At 45.5% G+C, this 16,417-nt stretch overlaps 1 protein-coding gene across 1 annotated transcript in view; it reads left to right on the top strand.

Annotated features, from left to right (window-relative positions):
• Positions 1–121: 121 nt before the first annotated feature.
• Positions 122–16,417, top strand: part of Fam234a (family with sequence similarity 234 member A) — a 35,750-nt gene continuing 19,454 nt past the window's right edge. The window contains exon 1 of the mRNA XM_059269219.1: positions 122–338. The gene's annotated coding sequence lies outside the window, so the exon portion shown is untranslated. The remainder of the gene's footprint in view (positions 339–16,417) is intronic.

Consider the following 16,417-nt stretch of genomic DNA (forward strand, 5'->3'; position numbering starts at 1 on the left):
ACGCCCCTTCCGCCGACAGGAAGTGACGCACAACGCTAGCGGGGCGGGACCAAGGAGGGGCCACCAGCCTCTTTGGGGCGGGGCCTGCTGCGGGGCAGGTCTAGGGCGGGCTCTGTGGGGGCGTGGCACTCTGCCCTCCAGGCCGGGGCGGGCCCGGGCGGGCAGGGGAGGGGCGCTACTGTCCGGCGCAGTCTGTTCTCCTACTCTGTCGCTCTCCACCCCGGCACCTTGGGAATGTGGATTCCGGACTCCAGCGACCGCAGTTGAGCCAGCCTTGGCAATCCTCCTGGACCACTTGCTGAGGAGCAGGATCTCGCCGACGACGCGTCTGAGAGCAGGTCAGGAGCTAACTAGGTAACTCTCACGCGCGACCTCGCTCGGGCCGAAGCCCCCTGCGTTTGATCACCAGGAGCTGGTGGGGGCTTGGAGCGGGTCTGGCCACCTGGAGAGCAGAGCACAGCTTGGATTGGCCCGGCCTGAGGTCCCAGAGTAGCAGGGACATTCCTGGGGCCTGGCACCCTCGAGCGCGCCGAACTCGCCAAAGCAAATCTGTGCTTGTCCGTGTCTGTTCCCTGGAGGGCGCAAGTGCTGACCCAGAGCGACAGGGGGTGACCTACCCGAGGGATCCTGGGCTCAAGTGGACATCTGCTAATCTTGTGCAGTTTCTTAAATTCTGTCGCTCTCACCAGGGCTCTTTGGGCCCTGCAAATGAAACATCAGTGAGACTCAGTTCATATTCTTCAAGTTCAGGGCCAAGGCAGGTGAGGTGGGTATGGTCATGAGTGGTGATGGGGATGTCTTCGTCCTCCACCCTCACAGCTCTTCTCCCCACTGTTTGTTCTTTTGATGCAATCACCGCCTTCTCCTGCTGCCTTGAACTGGAAGCAATCTTCCTGCCTCAGCCTCTCAAGTGCTGGACTGTGGTTTCTTCTGTAGTGGTATTTTTCTCACTCCTCCTTCCATTGCCTCCTGGTGTTGCTTATCTGTTGCTTTGTAACAAAGAAACACAAAATTTAATGTGTTAGGCTCCGGGTGGGGAGGCAGAGGCAGGTGGATCTCTGTGAGTTCGAGGCCAGGCTGGTCTACAGAGTGAGTTCCAGGACAGGCTCTAAAGTTACACAGAGAAACCCTGTTTTGAAAAACCAAACCAAGTCGGGCGGTGGTGGCGCATGCCTTTAATCCCAGCACTTGGGAGGCAGAGCCAGGCGAATCTCTGTGAGTTCGAGGCCAGCTTGGGCTACCAAGTGAGTTCCAGGAAAGGCGCAAAGCTACACAGAGAAACCCTGTCTCAAAAAACCAAAAAAAAAAAAAAAAAAAAAAAAAAAAAAAAAAAAGAAAGAAAGAAAGAAAAACCAAACCAAACCAAAAACAAAACAAAACGAAAAAACAAACAAACAAAAACAACAAAACCTAAAAACAACATTTATGCAAGGTGTGGTGGTGCATACTTGTAATCCAGGAGTTCAAGCTGAGACAGAAGAATTCTGAGTTTGAGGTCAGCCTGGGCTACAATATGAGGTCTTCTCCAAATAAATGAACAAAATAAAACAACTTTGTGATTTCAGCACTTTCTATGGGTTGGAAATCAGGTGTAGTTCACCTAGGTGATGATGGCACAGTGCCTCTCACTAGGTTGGGGGATCTAAATCCAAAATAGCTAACTCCAAAGACCAGTGGCAGAAGTCCTCAATGCCTCCTGAATCTTTCTTGTTTTCTATTGGTAGCTGTCCTCCCTCATAGTTCTCTGTAAGGGAAGTGGGGTGATAGAAACCACTGTCCTTTTTATGACCCAGTTTTGGAAGTCTAACACCCCCTCCACATTCCTTTTGTATTACTAAGTGCAAAGGGAGTAGGCACAGCAAAGAGTCTGTGAACTTAGTGTGTGTGTGCATGCAAGTGTGTGTGCAGGTGTACCTGTATCACAGGATACAACTTGTAGGATTTGGTCTCCCCCTCTACCATATGGGTTCCAGGGGATCCTCTTGTCTCCAGTCCTCCAGAACCCCACTGTATGAACTGCCACCCCAGCTCCCCAACTCTTTTTTGGAAGTGGAGTTTTTTGAGACAAGTTTTGCTTTGTATTCCTGGCTGGCCTGGAACTCATGATGTAGACCAGGCTGGCCTCAAACTTGTGCTGAGCCTCTTTGCTCTTTTAAATACGAGGGCTTCAGAAATGCACTACCATGTCCGGTTTGTGACTATGTTATTTATTTTTTTTAGAATTAATTTTATGTGTATGACTGTTTTGCTTGCATGTATGTTTGTGCACCATGAGCATGCTTGGTGCCTGTGGAGGTCAGAAGAGGGTGTTGGATTCTCCAGAAGAGGAGTTACAGATGTTTGTGAACGGCCATGTGGGTGCTGGAGATCGAATCTGGGGCTTCTGCAAGAGCAGCAAATGCTCTTATCCTCTGAGCCAACTCTCTAGTCCCTTGTGATTATATTTTAAAAGCATGCTACTACCCACACCCGTGGGAAAAGAGTACCTACTCACGCCTCTAATTGCAGCTGAGGTTCTACACCTAACGTTCACATGAGCTTTAATGTCTGTGAGAATGACAGTCAGTTGGTCTCGGAATGGGGCTTTTCTGAGGAAAGGAAGTGTTCAGCCCTCAGGATGATGTTGAGCACTTGGGAAAACAGATTCCCCTGTAGAAAACTGAAGTGGTCTCTGGGCCGTGTTGGTGCACGCCTTTAATCCCAGCACTCGGGAGTCAGAGGCAGGAGGATCTCTGTGAGTTTGAAGCCAGCCTGGGCTATGGAGTGAGTTCCAGGACAGTCTCCAGAGCTATACAGAGAAACTCTGTCTCGAAAAACCAAAAAAGAAAAAAAGAAAGAAAGAAAATTGAAGTGTCCTTACTAGAGAAAAGCACGGTCATAGTGGTAGAAAGAAGGTACAGGTGCTGTCACGTCTGAGTGATATCCTGTGTTTATAGTTGGCATTTAAAGTCGCCTGATCCTGCAAGCTATAGATTTCTTTAAAAAAAAATGATTCATGGACACATAAGTTAGTAAGTGACTCTCCCGAGAGAGGCTGATGATCATCCTAAGGATTAGACGTTTATTCAGACGTGTGCATGCTTATGTCTATTTTCTGCCAGCTACCACTCCGCTTTGTCCTTGGGTGGGGAGCAGGGAAGCAGTAACAAGTGTGTGTTCTTAAAATTCTGGGAATATCCATCAAGAGAACCCAGAGTGGTGTGAGGGGCACCCTAAGCCACAGTGGTGTAAAGCATCATGGAAAGTGTCCCAGTGGATTTTGGGCACACCTGGGTTTTACAGACACAGTAGGAAGAAGTCGAAGATGGGCAGATGAAGGGACAAGTGCAGAGCAGCAGTATGCTGGGGACAGACAGTGGGTATGAGATGGGGGGGGGGGGTGACTGACAGACAGGAGCCAGGGATGGAAAGACCTGGCGTTAACCAAGGTGTTGACTTTGTTCGGAAGTGGTGATGAGTCATTCTAGAATTGTAACATGACCAGGAGATATTTTTGGAACATTTGAGAGGGCTCCAGAAATCACTGTGAGAAGTTTCAAAATACAACCTAAGTGGTCACCATGAAGACAGCCTAGGGCTGTTGAGATGGTTCAGACACCTGCCACCAAGCCTGAGGATCTGTGAGTTTGATCCCTAAGTCTCACATGGTGGAAGGAGAGAACCAACTCCTGCAAGTTGTCCCCTGACCTCCACATATGCTGCCTATGGCATGCATGTGCCCACACACATATGCACACACATTAAATAAAATAAAATAAAATGAAATCAAAATTTTAAGAGGAGGGGCTAGATTGACAAGATAGATGAGTTAGAATCTACAGGGTTTCTTAAGTGTCCCCAAATTTACCATGTATCTCACTCAAAATTGATCTTGAAACCCACACATATGGTGTGATGTGTTCCCATTCTCGTGTGTAAACTCCTTGATGGAACTTAGGTTGTTAGGATATAATATACACAAAGACTCCTAACTAAGTAACCGAGAAGTAAATGCTGACAGTTCATGTGGTTTATCTGTGAAGTGGAGTAAATCTGAGAGTGATCATAGGTTGAACATGCAGAAGTGTGTTAGTTCATAGGTGAAAACTGCTGGTTATCTGTTGACCTCACTCAGTCGTGGTAGCTGATTCACAGAGTTGCTGTTCTCTACTTTTTGTGAATGTATAGATATATGCATTAGGAAAGTTTTAAGAAATGGTGTGGTAGTCAGGCACGGTGGCATAAGCCTATAATCTTAGCATTTGGGAGGCACAGGCCCAAGAATCGGAAGTTCAAGGTCAGTCTCAGCTACATAACAAGTTGAAGGCCAGCCTGGGTAATGAGACCCTGTGTAAAAAACAAACAAACCAACAAACAAACAAGACTGAAAACAAACAACAACAAAAAAAAGGATAAGTAAATTGATGCAAAGCTTCAAGGAAATTAATGCAAAATTAGAGTTCTAATTTATCTTAATAATCCCCTTACTAAATGTAGGGATGAAAACAACACTGGTTTATAGGGAAATTGCAGGAAATAAGTCTAATCTAGATTTCGGGGGAAAAATGTTAATTCCTTGGGCTATAAGACTTATCTGAGATGGTTTTTCTTCTGAGCTGAATATGGTCTCTATGTGCTGTGATACTTATTGTCTTAGTCAGGGGACCATGACCTTAAAATTTGTTCCCCTTTGAGAAATGAGTGTGCCCTGGTCTTTGTGTTGAGACTGTGCTTTGTGGAGAGTCAATAGGTGTTCCCTATAAACAACTGAGCACTGCAGCTATCTTTGTCTCCTATCTGCTTGGCTCAGCTAGAAATCCAGCGCTGCCTGGTTGGTTGTTGTGGGTGTCTGTCTCAAACATCTCATATTTGAATGCACTTAGAGTACAGGGACCAGTCTCGGAGGTGGAGCAGGCCATGCAGTGTAAAAGACATTCTTTTGTTGTTTTTTGGGGGGACGGGCGGTTTTGAAACAGGATTTCTCTATGTGGTCATGGCTGTTCTAGAACTCTTATAAGTTTGAGGCCAGCCTCGAACTCAGAGATCCACCTGCCTCTGCCTCCCAACTGCTGAAGATTGAAGGTCTTCGAGACCACCCCCAGCTTGTTTTTGTTTTTTTGTTTTTTGGGGGTTTTTTTGTTTTGTTTTTTGAGAGAGGGTTTCTCTGTGTAGCTTTGCGCGCTCCGTAGGCCAGGCTGGCCTCGAACTCACAAAGATCCGCCTGCCTCTGCCTCCCGAGTGCTGGGATTAAAGGCGTGCGCCACCACCGCCACCCGGCTGTTTTTGTTTTTAAGACAGGATCTTACTAGATAACCCAGACTGAATTTCAGCTCCTTTGATGCCTGCCTTAGCCTCCTGAGTCCTTCAGTGACCAATGTGTATGGTCATGCCCAGATGTAAATATATATACATACACACACACACACACACACACACACACACAGATTTTAAAAGAAATACACTGAGTTCCCTAGGGCAGGAAGAGATTAACCAGGGTCAGCGTGAGTCAAGCCAAACTTTTTTAAGACTTCATGCTCCTTAAGCTGAGACTTGACAAATGAAATGGAGGGGGTAGATCCTGGGTGTAAACAGCAGATAATGAGTAATCAAAGGAAGTGCCCAAGAAGGCAATATATATAAATATATATATATAAGGTAAATATATATAAATATATAACATACGGTTACTTAGTATGTATGTATATGTAGCTTTGGAACTTGTCCTGGAACTCACTCTGTAGCCCAGGCTGGCCTTGAACTCACAGAGATCTGCCTGCCTCTGCCTCCTGAGTGCTGTGATTAAATGCGTGCGCCACCACTGCCCAGCGTAAATATACTTTTAAATTATTTGTGTGTATGACATCTAGCTTAAGAACAAGCATTTGATCACTCTTGCTCTAAGATTGGTTGGTGATGGTAGATCAGGAATCTGTGAAAACTTAGGATCGGGAACAAGGAGACTGAGTTATCTTACTTGTCTTTTTGTCCAGAGACATGCTCCTTACAATCTTGTGCCCATTTCGATTATTTTCAAGTGTTCACTGTGTGTGGGCTGTGGGACATTGCAGACATCTTCCTTCTGTAAAATAGCTGTACATCTGGCAGAAGATGAGTATGCATTGTATGCTTTGAGTTGGAGGTGTACCACAGTAACACACACACACACACACACACACACACACACACACACACACACACAGATTTTAAAAGAAATACACTGAGTTCCCTAGGGCAGGAAGAGATTAACCAGGGTCAGCGTGAGTCAAGCCAAACTTTTTTAAGACTTCATGCTCCTTAAGCTGAGACTTGACAAATGAAATGGAGGGGGTAGATCCTGGGTGTAAACAGCAGATAATGAGTAATCAAAGGAAGTGCCCAAGAAGGACACAGCTACACATGACAAGATAGAAGCTGAAGCCAGGTGGTGGCGCTCACCTTTAATCCCAGCACTCAGGAGGCAGAGGCAGGCGGATCTCTGAGTTCAAGGCTAAGTCTGGTCTACAGAGTGAGTTCCAGACCAACCAAAACTACACAGAGAAACCCCGTCTCAGAAAACCAAAAAAAAAAAAAACAACCAAAAACCGATAGAGGCTGGAGATAATGGCTCATGGGTCAGATGGCTCAGCAGTTAAGAGCACAGGCTTCTCTAACAAGGACCCAGGTTTGATTCCCAGCACCTATATGGCAGCTCATAGCAGTTTGTAACTCCAGTTACAGGGGATCTAATGCTCTTTTCTGGCTTCTGTGGGTACCAGGCATGAGTATGGTACACAAACACACATGTATAAACTGTGTTTTAGATCAAAGTGCTTAATTTTGAATGTTAGGTCTTTTTGCCTGACCTCCTTTATTCTTGAAATTTTGCTTAAAAGAGTGTTGGTGGCCGGGAGGTGGTGGCACACGCCTTTAATCCCAGCACTCAGGAGGCAGAGACAGGTGGATCTCCGTGAGTTCGAGGCCAGCCTGGTCTACAAAGTGAGTTCCAGGAAAGGCACAAAGCTACACAGAGAAACCCTGTCTTGAAAAACAAAAAACAAACAAACAAAAAAGAGTGTTGGCATTTAGCATGGTGGTGTAGGCCTGTAATTCCAGCACTTGTGGGGTAGGGGCAAAAGGATCAGGAATTTGAGGTAAGTTCCAAGCCAGCCTTGACAAAAAAGGAAGAGGGGACTTGGGAGGTGGCTTAGACAGCAAAATACTTGCTATGAAAGCATGAGAACTTGAGTTGGATCCTCAGAAGACAGACTCCAGTGTTGACCTCTGGTCTCCATGTGCATGCACACACATGCACAATAACACACTTGGACCTTTACTCAGGGGCTGGGGATGCGTGTGTGTGTGTGTGTGTGTGTGTGTGTGTGTGTGTGTGTGTGTGTACAGTTTGTGTGTAGGTATCTGTCCATATGACCCTTTACTTTCAGAGATCGGTAGAATTGCCAGTTGTTTGCTGTCTGTCCTGGGGATTTCAAACCTCCCATAACTATGAAGCAAACAGAATCAGATTCATTTTTATTTCCAGTTGTCTGTGACTCAGAAATTCAGAGCCCTCGGGGAAAGGGGAAGCATGTTTTATTTCCTTTCTGCAGCCTCTGTGTTTAGGAGCTACACAAGCGGTTGCACAATTTTACTGTTCTTCCCCTCAATCAACATTTTTACTCAGGTCATGATAGCCTGTGTCCTACTTGGGGACAGGTGTGGCAGCCCCATGGACTTGAGATTGAACAGTGACTGAGTGTCTAGTTTCCTGATAGTCCGTGATGCCAGGGAATAATCTGCTTGAAAAACCATCATAGGAATTATCTTGCTTTAAGCTATCATGTTTTGCCCCTCCCCCACAATGATATCATACGGTTGGGGGGATGTAGCCTATTAGATGCTTGCTTGTCTGGTATGCATAAAGCCCTAGTTTAAATGCCCAAGCCCTAGTGCTGCAAAACTTGGGTGTGTGTGTGTGTGTGTGTGTGTGTGTGTGTGTGTGTGTGTATTTGTACATGTTCATGAGTGTGCATTGGGAGGCTAAATTGACAGCAGGTATCTTTCTCAGTTCTCCACATTTTTTTAGATTTATTTATTTTATGTATATGAATGCTTTTTCTGTGTGTTTGTGTGTGTACCACATGAGTTCCTGGTGCCCATGGAGGTCAGAAGAGGGTGTTGGATCCCTTGGAACTGGAGTTACAGATTTGTGACCTGTCACGTGGGTGCTAGTAATGGAACCTGGGTCCTCTGGAATAGCAAGTGCTCTTAACTGCTGAGCCATCTCTCCAGCCCTAACAATAAATTACTAAGAATTTTACTTTCAAACAATTTTTTGGTTTACATGTAATTTTACCACTTATTAAAAATGAAGGCAGATTTGCATACTAGTGAGATTGATATGCTTGTTTATCTTTACCAACAATTAAAGCTAGGCTGAGGTTGGCTGTGGTGCCACACACCTTTAATCCCAGTGGTTGGGAGGCAGGGGAAGGAGGATCTCTTAGTTTGAGGCTAGCCTGGTCTACAGATCAAGTTCCAGGACAGCCAGAGTAATGTAGAGACTCTGTCTCAATAAATAAAGTTAGGTCAAATATTCAATACTGCACAAGACAGCATCTTTAGAACTTTCTGAGTTGGATGATATTTTGATTTTTGTAATTGCTACTTTGCAAAAAATACATAATTAAAAGTGCCAGAAGGATGTTTAGGGCCATTTTAGAAATTTAGTCCTAATCCTAAACTGGAATTCTTTTGGGGTTTTTGTCTTACGTTTAATGCAGGGTCTCATGTAGCTCTGTCTGTCCCTGGACTTGTTATGTAGCCAAGGCCGACCCTGATCCTCGGTGCTTCCTGCCTCCGTCTCCCAAGTGCTTGGATTACAATAGTTTAGCACTATGCCTGGTCTTGTTTTCCTAACAACCAATGTCCTGACTCTGGTTGTTAGTATAGGCGGTGCAGTGTGTCAGGGACAGTGCCTGGTTCAGTTTCCCTGGCCTGGAATCCGTAACAGGTTTTCTTGGCAGCCAGGCCTTGGGAAGCTTTGTTACTCCAGGTATTTTTAATGACCACAGCAAAGGAAAACATTAATACCTTTCTAGCAGTGATGAGCAAATCTCTGAAGCAGTCTCATGCTGCCGGTTAGCAAGCTGAGTGAAATAGGAACTGCCTGGCTTTGGTTTGTTGCTCTTGGGGCCTTTAATAACTACTTCTGTTTGTTGATGTCTGAGCAGAGGCCCCAGAATGTCCTTCCTAGGGATTCTATGGGTGCTGTGAAGAAATTTCTCAACAGTCATTTTAATTTTTCAAAGACTTTCCTTTCCAAGTTAAGCCTGCACTCACCCATTCTGCAGCAAGGCATTAAACCCTATGTGGAGGGCGCTTAGCAATAAAAGGACAGACCATCTGTCACCATGGTCTGGCCTAAGTGATCCTTGGTGAACTATGGCCTTAGAGCTCTCATTGAGGAGTTAGACTGTATGATTTTTATCCACTCTGAAAAGGGAAGTGATTGCAGAGGGTGGCTTTCAAGAAGCCAGCAATTATTCTCAACCAGAGTTGCAACAGGCTGGCCGGCCGACGGCTAGGCCGTTCTTGGAGCATGTCCCTGAGTTACTGAGGAACTCCTCCATCAATGGTATTCTTCCATCCACAAGCAAAGCAAAACAAAAGGTTCCTGTCTCTGGAGCAAAACAGCTCCATAGGACTGGGGGCTTGGAGGCGTTGGCTGAGGCGCCCAGGGAGCTGGTTCTTCCTCCTGAACTTGTATGAACCTCGGACTCCACCTCCTTTTGTTAAGGGGTTTCTTTACTTTTTTATTTCATGTTTTATTTTGAACTAATGATGCATTCAAGAGATATTGTAAGAATAGTGTAGCGTTGTCTTGACTCCGCTGTGCTTGGATGATAATGTCTCACAAGAATGGACGGTTTGTCTTACACAGGAACTTGTTTGTTGCACAGTGGGTGTTAATCGGAGGCCAACTTTGTTTCATCAGCCCGCCAGCCTTTACGTGCCCTGTCTCTGTGCGTGTCTGAGGGCGTAAACCTTCACTCTAGTGATGCTGAGGTGCCCAGCCTCTCCATCAGGATGCCAGTGTGTACCTCAGAGGAGACACTCCCTGCCCTACTATACCCACCCCTTGGCCCCGACTAAAAAGGCAGAATTGTCCCTGACCATTGCTCTGCAGCAGCAGACGCCCCGGTCGAGCCCTGTGGTTCTCCTCTAGAGCCTGAGTGCAGGCTGCCGTTCCCTGGGAACGAGGGCCAGGCACAGGACATTGTCTTTACTGAGGGAGAAGGAAGCTGTCGTCTCTCCTGCCTGGCTCAGGTGCGTTTTATGGATAAATGACAAATTTTATGTGATTTGGGCCTACAGTCTCCCCCAGTGCATGGTTCTTCAGTTTTCTGTCAGAACAGAAACCTATAAAGAAAGATCACAGTGGGGCTGGAGCGATGGCTCAGTGATGTTCTTGCAGAGGACCTGGGTTCGGTTCCCAGAACCCACATGGCCACTCACCACCATTGTAAATCCAGTTCAAGGGGATCCAGTGCCCTCTTCCAGTCTCTGCGGGCATTAGGCAAGCATGTGGTATATAGACATACATACAGGCAAAATACTTACCCACATAAAATTTTTAAAAAAATCACAGTATCTTTTATAAAGTATAAGTATTTATCTTAGTTACTTTTTAATTTCTATGATAAATCCAGGTGTGGTGTTGTACACCTTTAACCCCAGCAGAGGCAGGCAGATCTCTGTGAGTTCAAGGCCAGCCTGGTCTACAGAGCAAGTTCCAGGACAGCCAGATCTGCACAGTGAGACCCTATCTCAAATAAGCAAACAAAAAAAAGCTCTTGTTGCTCTTGCAGAGGACCCAGGTTCAGTTCCCAGAATTCACAACTGTCTGTAACTCCAGTTCCAAAGAATCTGACACCGTCTTCTGATCTCCATGGGCTCCCACTCCATGGTGCACATCGAAACATCCAGACAGACACTCCTACACATGAAATAAAGACATCTTTTTAAAAAGACTTTTAAGCTTTGGAAATCTGTTAATAATTAGAAGATGGGGCTGGAGAGATGGCTCAGAGGTTAAGAGCACTGGCTGTTCTTCCAAAGGACCCGGGTTCAATTCCCAGTACCCACTTGGCAGCTCACAACTGTCTATAATTCCAGTTCCAGAGGATCTGACACCCTCACACAGACATACATGCAGGCAAAACACCAATATACATAAATTACAAATAAATAAATAAATAATTAGAAGGCAAGTTAAGTTCTTGTTATTTGGTGTGTGTGTGTGTGTGTGTGTGTGTGTGTAGGGGAGCATATGTGCCATGGCTCACTCATGGAGGTCAGAAAACAAGTTTTGTGAGGTCAGTTCTTCTTTCCTTTCAGTTCCGGGGATTGAACTCAGTTCTCCGGGCACATGGCATACACAGCTAGCGCCTTTACCCACTGGACCATCCTACCCATTCTGAAGTCCTTTTCCTTTACCCTTAAGTAACTCCCAAGGTTTCTGTCTACTAGCTACTTTCCATGGGAAGCCTTCAAATTCCCGAAGACATCCTAGGTAGAATTTACTATCTCCCTTCTCTGGATCATTTGTTGTGGACTCCAGTGTAAACCAGGCCTGTGAAAAGCCAGCCTTTGTCTGGGGTGAGGACTGTGGCCTTTGGGCGTGGCCAACAGTGAGGTGTCAGGAGGTCTGTGACCACGTGGCTAGTTCTTCAGAACTTAGAAACCGGGTTTGACATCTTTATATATGTTATTTTATAATAGCTTAAAGTAGAAACACCTCACCTATCCTTCAGTGCATGTCTGAGTAAACCTTAGCGTCCACACCATGGGCTGGCTGCTCAGCTCTAAGAGGAGATGCTAATACCTGTGACAACTTGGGTGGCCCTCATTATACTGAGTGGAAAAAACCAACTTCAAAGTTCACAGACTGTGATCCACTCATACAATGTTCTCTGAAGACAATATTTAGAAATGGAAAGTTCAGCAGGGCACAGTGGGTGTGCCTCTAATCACAGCTCTTAGGAGGATCAGGAGCTCATGGTCACCCTTAACTATACAGGCAATTCCAGACTAGTCTAAGGTACAGGAGCGCCTTGATTGATTGATTGATCTTTGTTTTTCATTTTTGGTTTTTCAAGACAGAGTTTCTTTGTGTAAGCTCGGCTGTCCTAGAACTTTATCTATAGACCAGGCTGGCCTCAAACTCAGAGAGTGCTGGGATTAAAGGTGTTTTCCACTACCGCCCGCCTACAAGAGCACCTTCATTTATAAAAAAAGAAAAAAAAAGATTGCTTAGCAAGTGAAAGTACGTGTCATGTAAGCCGCATGACCTGAGTTCACTCTTTGGAAGCCACGGTAGGAAAGAACTCCTTTTTTGTTTTTTTGTTTTCTGGGTTTGTTTTTGTTTTTGTTTGTTTGTTTGTTTGTTTGTTTGTTTGTTTGTTTTTTTTTGGTTTTTCGAGACAGGGTTTCTCTGTGTAGCTTTGCGCCTTTCCTGGAACTCGCTTTGTAGACCAGGCTGGCCTTGAACTCACAGAGATCCGTCTGGCTCTGCCTCCTGAGTGCTGGGATTAAAGGCATGCGCCACCACCGCCTGGCCTGTTTTTGTTTTTTAATTAGATAAAAAAAAAAAAAAAAAAAAAAAAAGACTAGAGAGATGGCCGAGTGGTTCAAAGCACCAGATGCTCTACCAGAAGACTCAGGTTTGATTCCCAGCACCCACAGGCAGTTTGTAACCCTCTGACTCCAGTTCCAAGGGACCCAACACCGTCTTCTGGCCTCCAAGGGTATGCACTACATGCAGGCCAAACACTCATATACATAAAATACAACTTAAAACTTTTAAAAAATTGTGTGTTTGAGGGTTTTGCCTGCATGTATGTCTGTGATCCACATGCATGCAGTGCCCAGGGGGGGCCAGAAGAAGGTACTGGATCCTCTGGAACTGGAGGTATAGTTGTTAAGTACCATATGGGTGCTAGGAACTGAACTTGGGTTCTCTACAAGAGCATCAAGTGCCCTTCACCATTGAGCTGTCTCTTAAAAATTGTCTTCTCACCCATCGGTGGTTGCACACACCTTTAATCCCAGAACTTGGGAGGCAGAGGTAGGTGAGTCTCTGAGTTCGAGGCCAGCCTGGTCTACAGAGTGAGTTCCAGGACAGCCAAGGCTACACAGAGAAACCCTGTCTCAAAAAAAAAAAAAAAGTTGCCTTCAACTGGGCAGTGGTGGTGCACACTTTAGTCCCAGCACTTGGGAGGCAGAGACAGGAGGATCTCTGTGAGTTCAAGGCCAGCCTGGTCTACAGAGCGAATTCCAGAACCAGAGACCCTGTCTTGAAAAAACAAAACAGCCGGGCGGTGGTGGCGCACGCCTTTAATCCCAGCACTTGGGAGGCAGAGCCAGGCGGATCTCTGTGAGTTCGAGGCCAGACTGGGCTACCAAGTGAGTTCCAGGAAAGGCACAAAGCTACACAGAGAAACCCTGTCTCAAAAAAAAAAAAAAAAAAAAAAAAAAAAAAAAAAAAAAAAGAAAAAACAAAACAAAAAGTTGCTTCTAACCTCCACACATGCTCCATGGCATGCACATGCCTGCATTCAAACACACAATATAATAAACTTAGAAAAAAAAAAAACCTCAATCTTCATTAAAGAGATTATAATAATTTTTTCCACTTTTAGAAAACACAGTTCTCTTTTATCCCAGCACTTGGGAGGCAGAGGCAGGTGGATCTCTGTGAATTCAATGCCAGCCTGGTCTACATAATGAGTTCCAGGCCAGCCAAGGATACAGAGAAACCCTGTCTGGGGGGAGGGGGGAAGAGGGACCATTTCTACACTTTTATCCCACAATCTTGACTACAGCGAATCTTTAATCCTCTTTCTTTCTGTCGAATCAGGACTTATTGGGAAAGCTGCTTATCATGTTTCCAGCAGCCTTACCAATGCTTCCATGGCAGATGCCTTGTGGAGTGCTGGGATAACTGATGATGAAGTGAGTAGGTAGAGTTCTTCTTGCGGAGTGCTGGGATAACTGATGATGAAGTGGGTAGGTAGAGTTCTTGGGGTTTGTGTACAAGGCTGCTCACAAACAGTTTTCAGGAATGCCGTATTCCAAAGTCTTGAGCGCTCCAGCACGACATCCACGTTTCTGTGACTGTGCTCACATTCGCCTCAGCCCCCAGATGGAAGCTGAGAAACAGAGAATCATCACTCTTTTTCTTTTTGGAGGTCACAACAGGGTTACGACTATGCTAAACATGTAGTCTGTCTCTTTCTCCAAGCTACACTTCCAGTGTGTTCCGCGTGCGCGCGCACTCCTCTCTCCCCCTTCCCAACCCTTTGTTTTCTCTGAGGCAAGGTCTCCTGTACAGACCTGCTATGTAAAGATGACATTGATGTTGAATTCCTGGTCATTTTTACCTCCACCCTTCAATCACTAGGATTACAGACATGCATTGTCTGGGTCATCATTGATTTATTCATTTATATATCTCTTTTGAGTTTCTGTTTGATTTTATTGTGTATGGGTGTTTTGCCTGCATGTGTGTCTGTGCACAACATGCATGCAGTGCCTATGGAGGCCAGAAGAGGGCATCTGATCCCCTGGGACTGGAGTTACAGATGGTTGTGAGCCAGCATGTGGGTGTTAGGAATTGAACCTAGGGGGGCTGGAGAGATGGCTCAGCGGTTGAGAACACTGGCTGTTCTTCCAGAGGTCCTGAGTTCGATTCCCAGCAACCACATGGTGGCTCACAACCATCTGTAATGAGATCTAGTGCCCTCTTCTGGCCTGCAGGGATACACGCAGACATTACACTGTATATATAATAAATAAATAAATCTTTAAAAAAAAAAAAAAAAAAAAAAGGAATTGAACCTAGGTCCTCTGGAGAGCAATCAATCGGTGATGCTCTTAACCATGGAACCATCTCTTATTTATTAAAAAAAAAAAAATTAAATTGAAGGCAATGGTTGTAGCTCAGTGGAGATCATTTGGCTCCTATGCAGGAAGCCAGTCTCTTAGTATCACAAATAAATAAAATGGGGTGTCCTTCACTCTCCAGCCCCACATCCCTTATATCAAGCTTTCCCCTTGGTCCCAGGTCTCCTGGTCTGGTGGGTTCCCAGGCTACCATGTGAGCCTTGCCTCAAAAAAAAAAAAAAAAAAAAAAAAGAAAAGAAAAGAAATGAACTGAGTGTGTGCTGTGGCTCAGCGGCAGAATATGTGCCTAGTGTTAGAGACCTGGGGTTCAATGCCTAGCACTTAAAATTTTTTAATTATAAATATGGTTGTTGAAGTGGCTCAGGGAGTAAGAAGAGTGCTTGCTGTACAAGCCTGTTGACTGAGTTCAGTCCCCAGAGCCCTCAGTTGGAGGAGAACCCCTAATCCAGGTCACCCTCTGACTGTCACACTTGCCCTGTGCCTTATGCATATGGAACGTGGAGGCGCACGCCTTTAATCCCAGCACTCAGGAGGCAGAGGCAGGCAGATCTCTGTGAGTTCAAGGCCAGCCTGGTCTACAGAGCGAGTTCCAGGACAGCCTGATACTTTTATCACATTTATTTATTTGCTTGTTTATCTTTCATGTGCATTCCTGTTTTGCTTGCATGTATGTCTATGTGAGGGTGTCAGATCTCCTGGAACTTGAATTACAGACAGCTGTGAGCCACCATGTGGTTGCTGGGAATTGAACCTGGGTCCTCTGGAAGAGCAGTCAGTGCTCTTAACTGCTGAGCCATCTCTCCAGCCCCTATTCCATTTATTTATTGGTATGTGTGTGTCTGTGTGTTTGTGTGCATGTGCCACAGTGCAATGTGGAGGTCAGAGGACAGTCTGCAGGAGTGGGTTCTCTCCTTCCACTGTGTGGGGCCCAGCGATCAAATTCAAATTGTAGAGCTTAGTGGCAAGTGTCTTTACCAGATGAGCCATCTAGTCACCCCTATTTTTTTTCTTTTGTTTTTGAGATGGTATCCGGTATAGCCAGCCTAGCTTTAAACCTGCTGTACAGATGAGCATGACATTGAACCTCTTTCTGTCTTTCTTTTTCTTTCTTTCTTTCTTTCTTTCTTTCTTTCTTTCTTTCTTTCTTTCTTTCTTTTTTTTTTTTTTTTTTGAGGCAGGGTTGCTCTGTGTAACTTTGGAGCCTGTCCTGGAACTCGTTCTATGGACCAGCCTGGCTTCAAACTCACAGATCTGCCTGCCTCTGTCTCCCGAGTGCTGGGGTTAAAGGCGTGCGCCACCACACACAATGCCCAGCGACATTGAACTTCCAATCCTTTTGCTTGTCTCGCTCGATTACAGGCATGTACTACCGTGCCCAGTACATGTGCGGCACATGTGCTGCTGGGATCTAACCCAGGGACTCATGCATATAGGCAAACACCCTATCAGTTAAGCTACGTCCTCCACCCTTGATGATTTTTTTTAAACAGCAGTT

This window comes from Peromyscus eremicus, chromosome 8a, assembly GCF_949786415.1.
Source record: "Peromyscus eremicus chromosome 8a, PerEre_H2_v1, whole genome shotgun sequence".
Classification (NCBI taxonomy): domain Eukaryota; kingdom Metazoa; phylum Chordata; class Mammalia; order Rodentia; family Cricetidae; genus Peromyscus; species Peromyscus eremicus.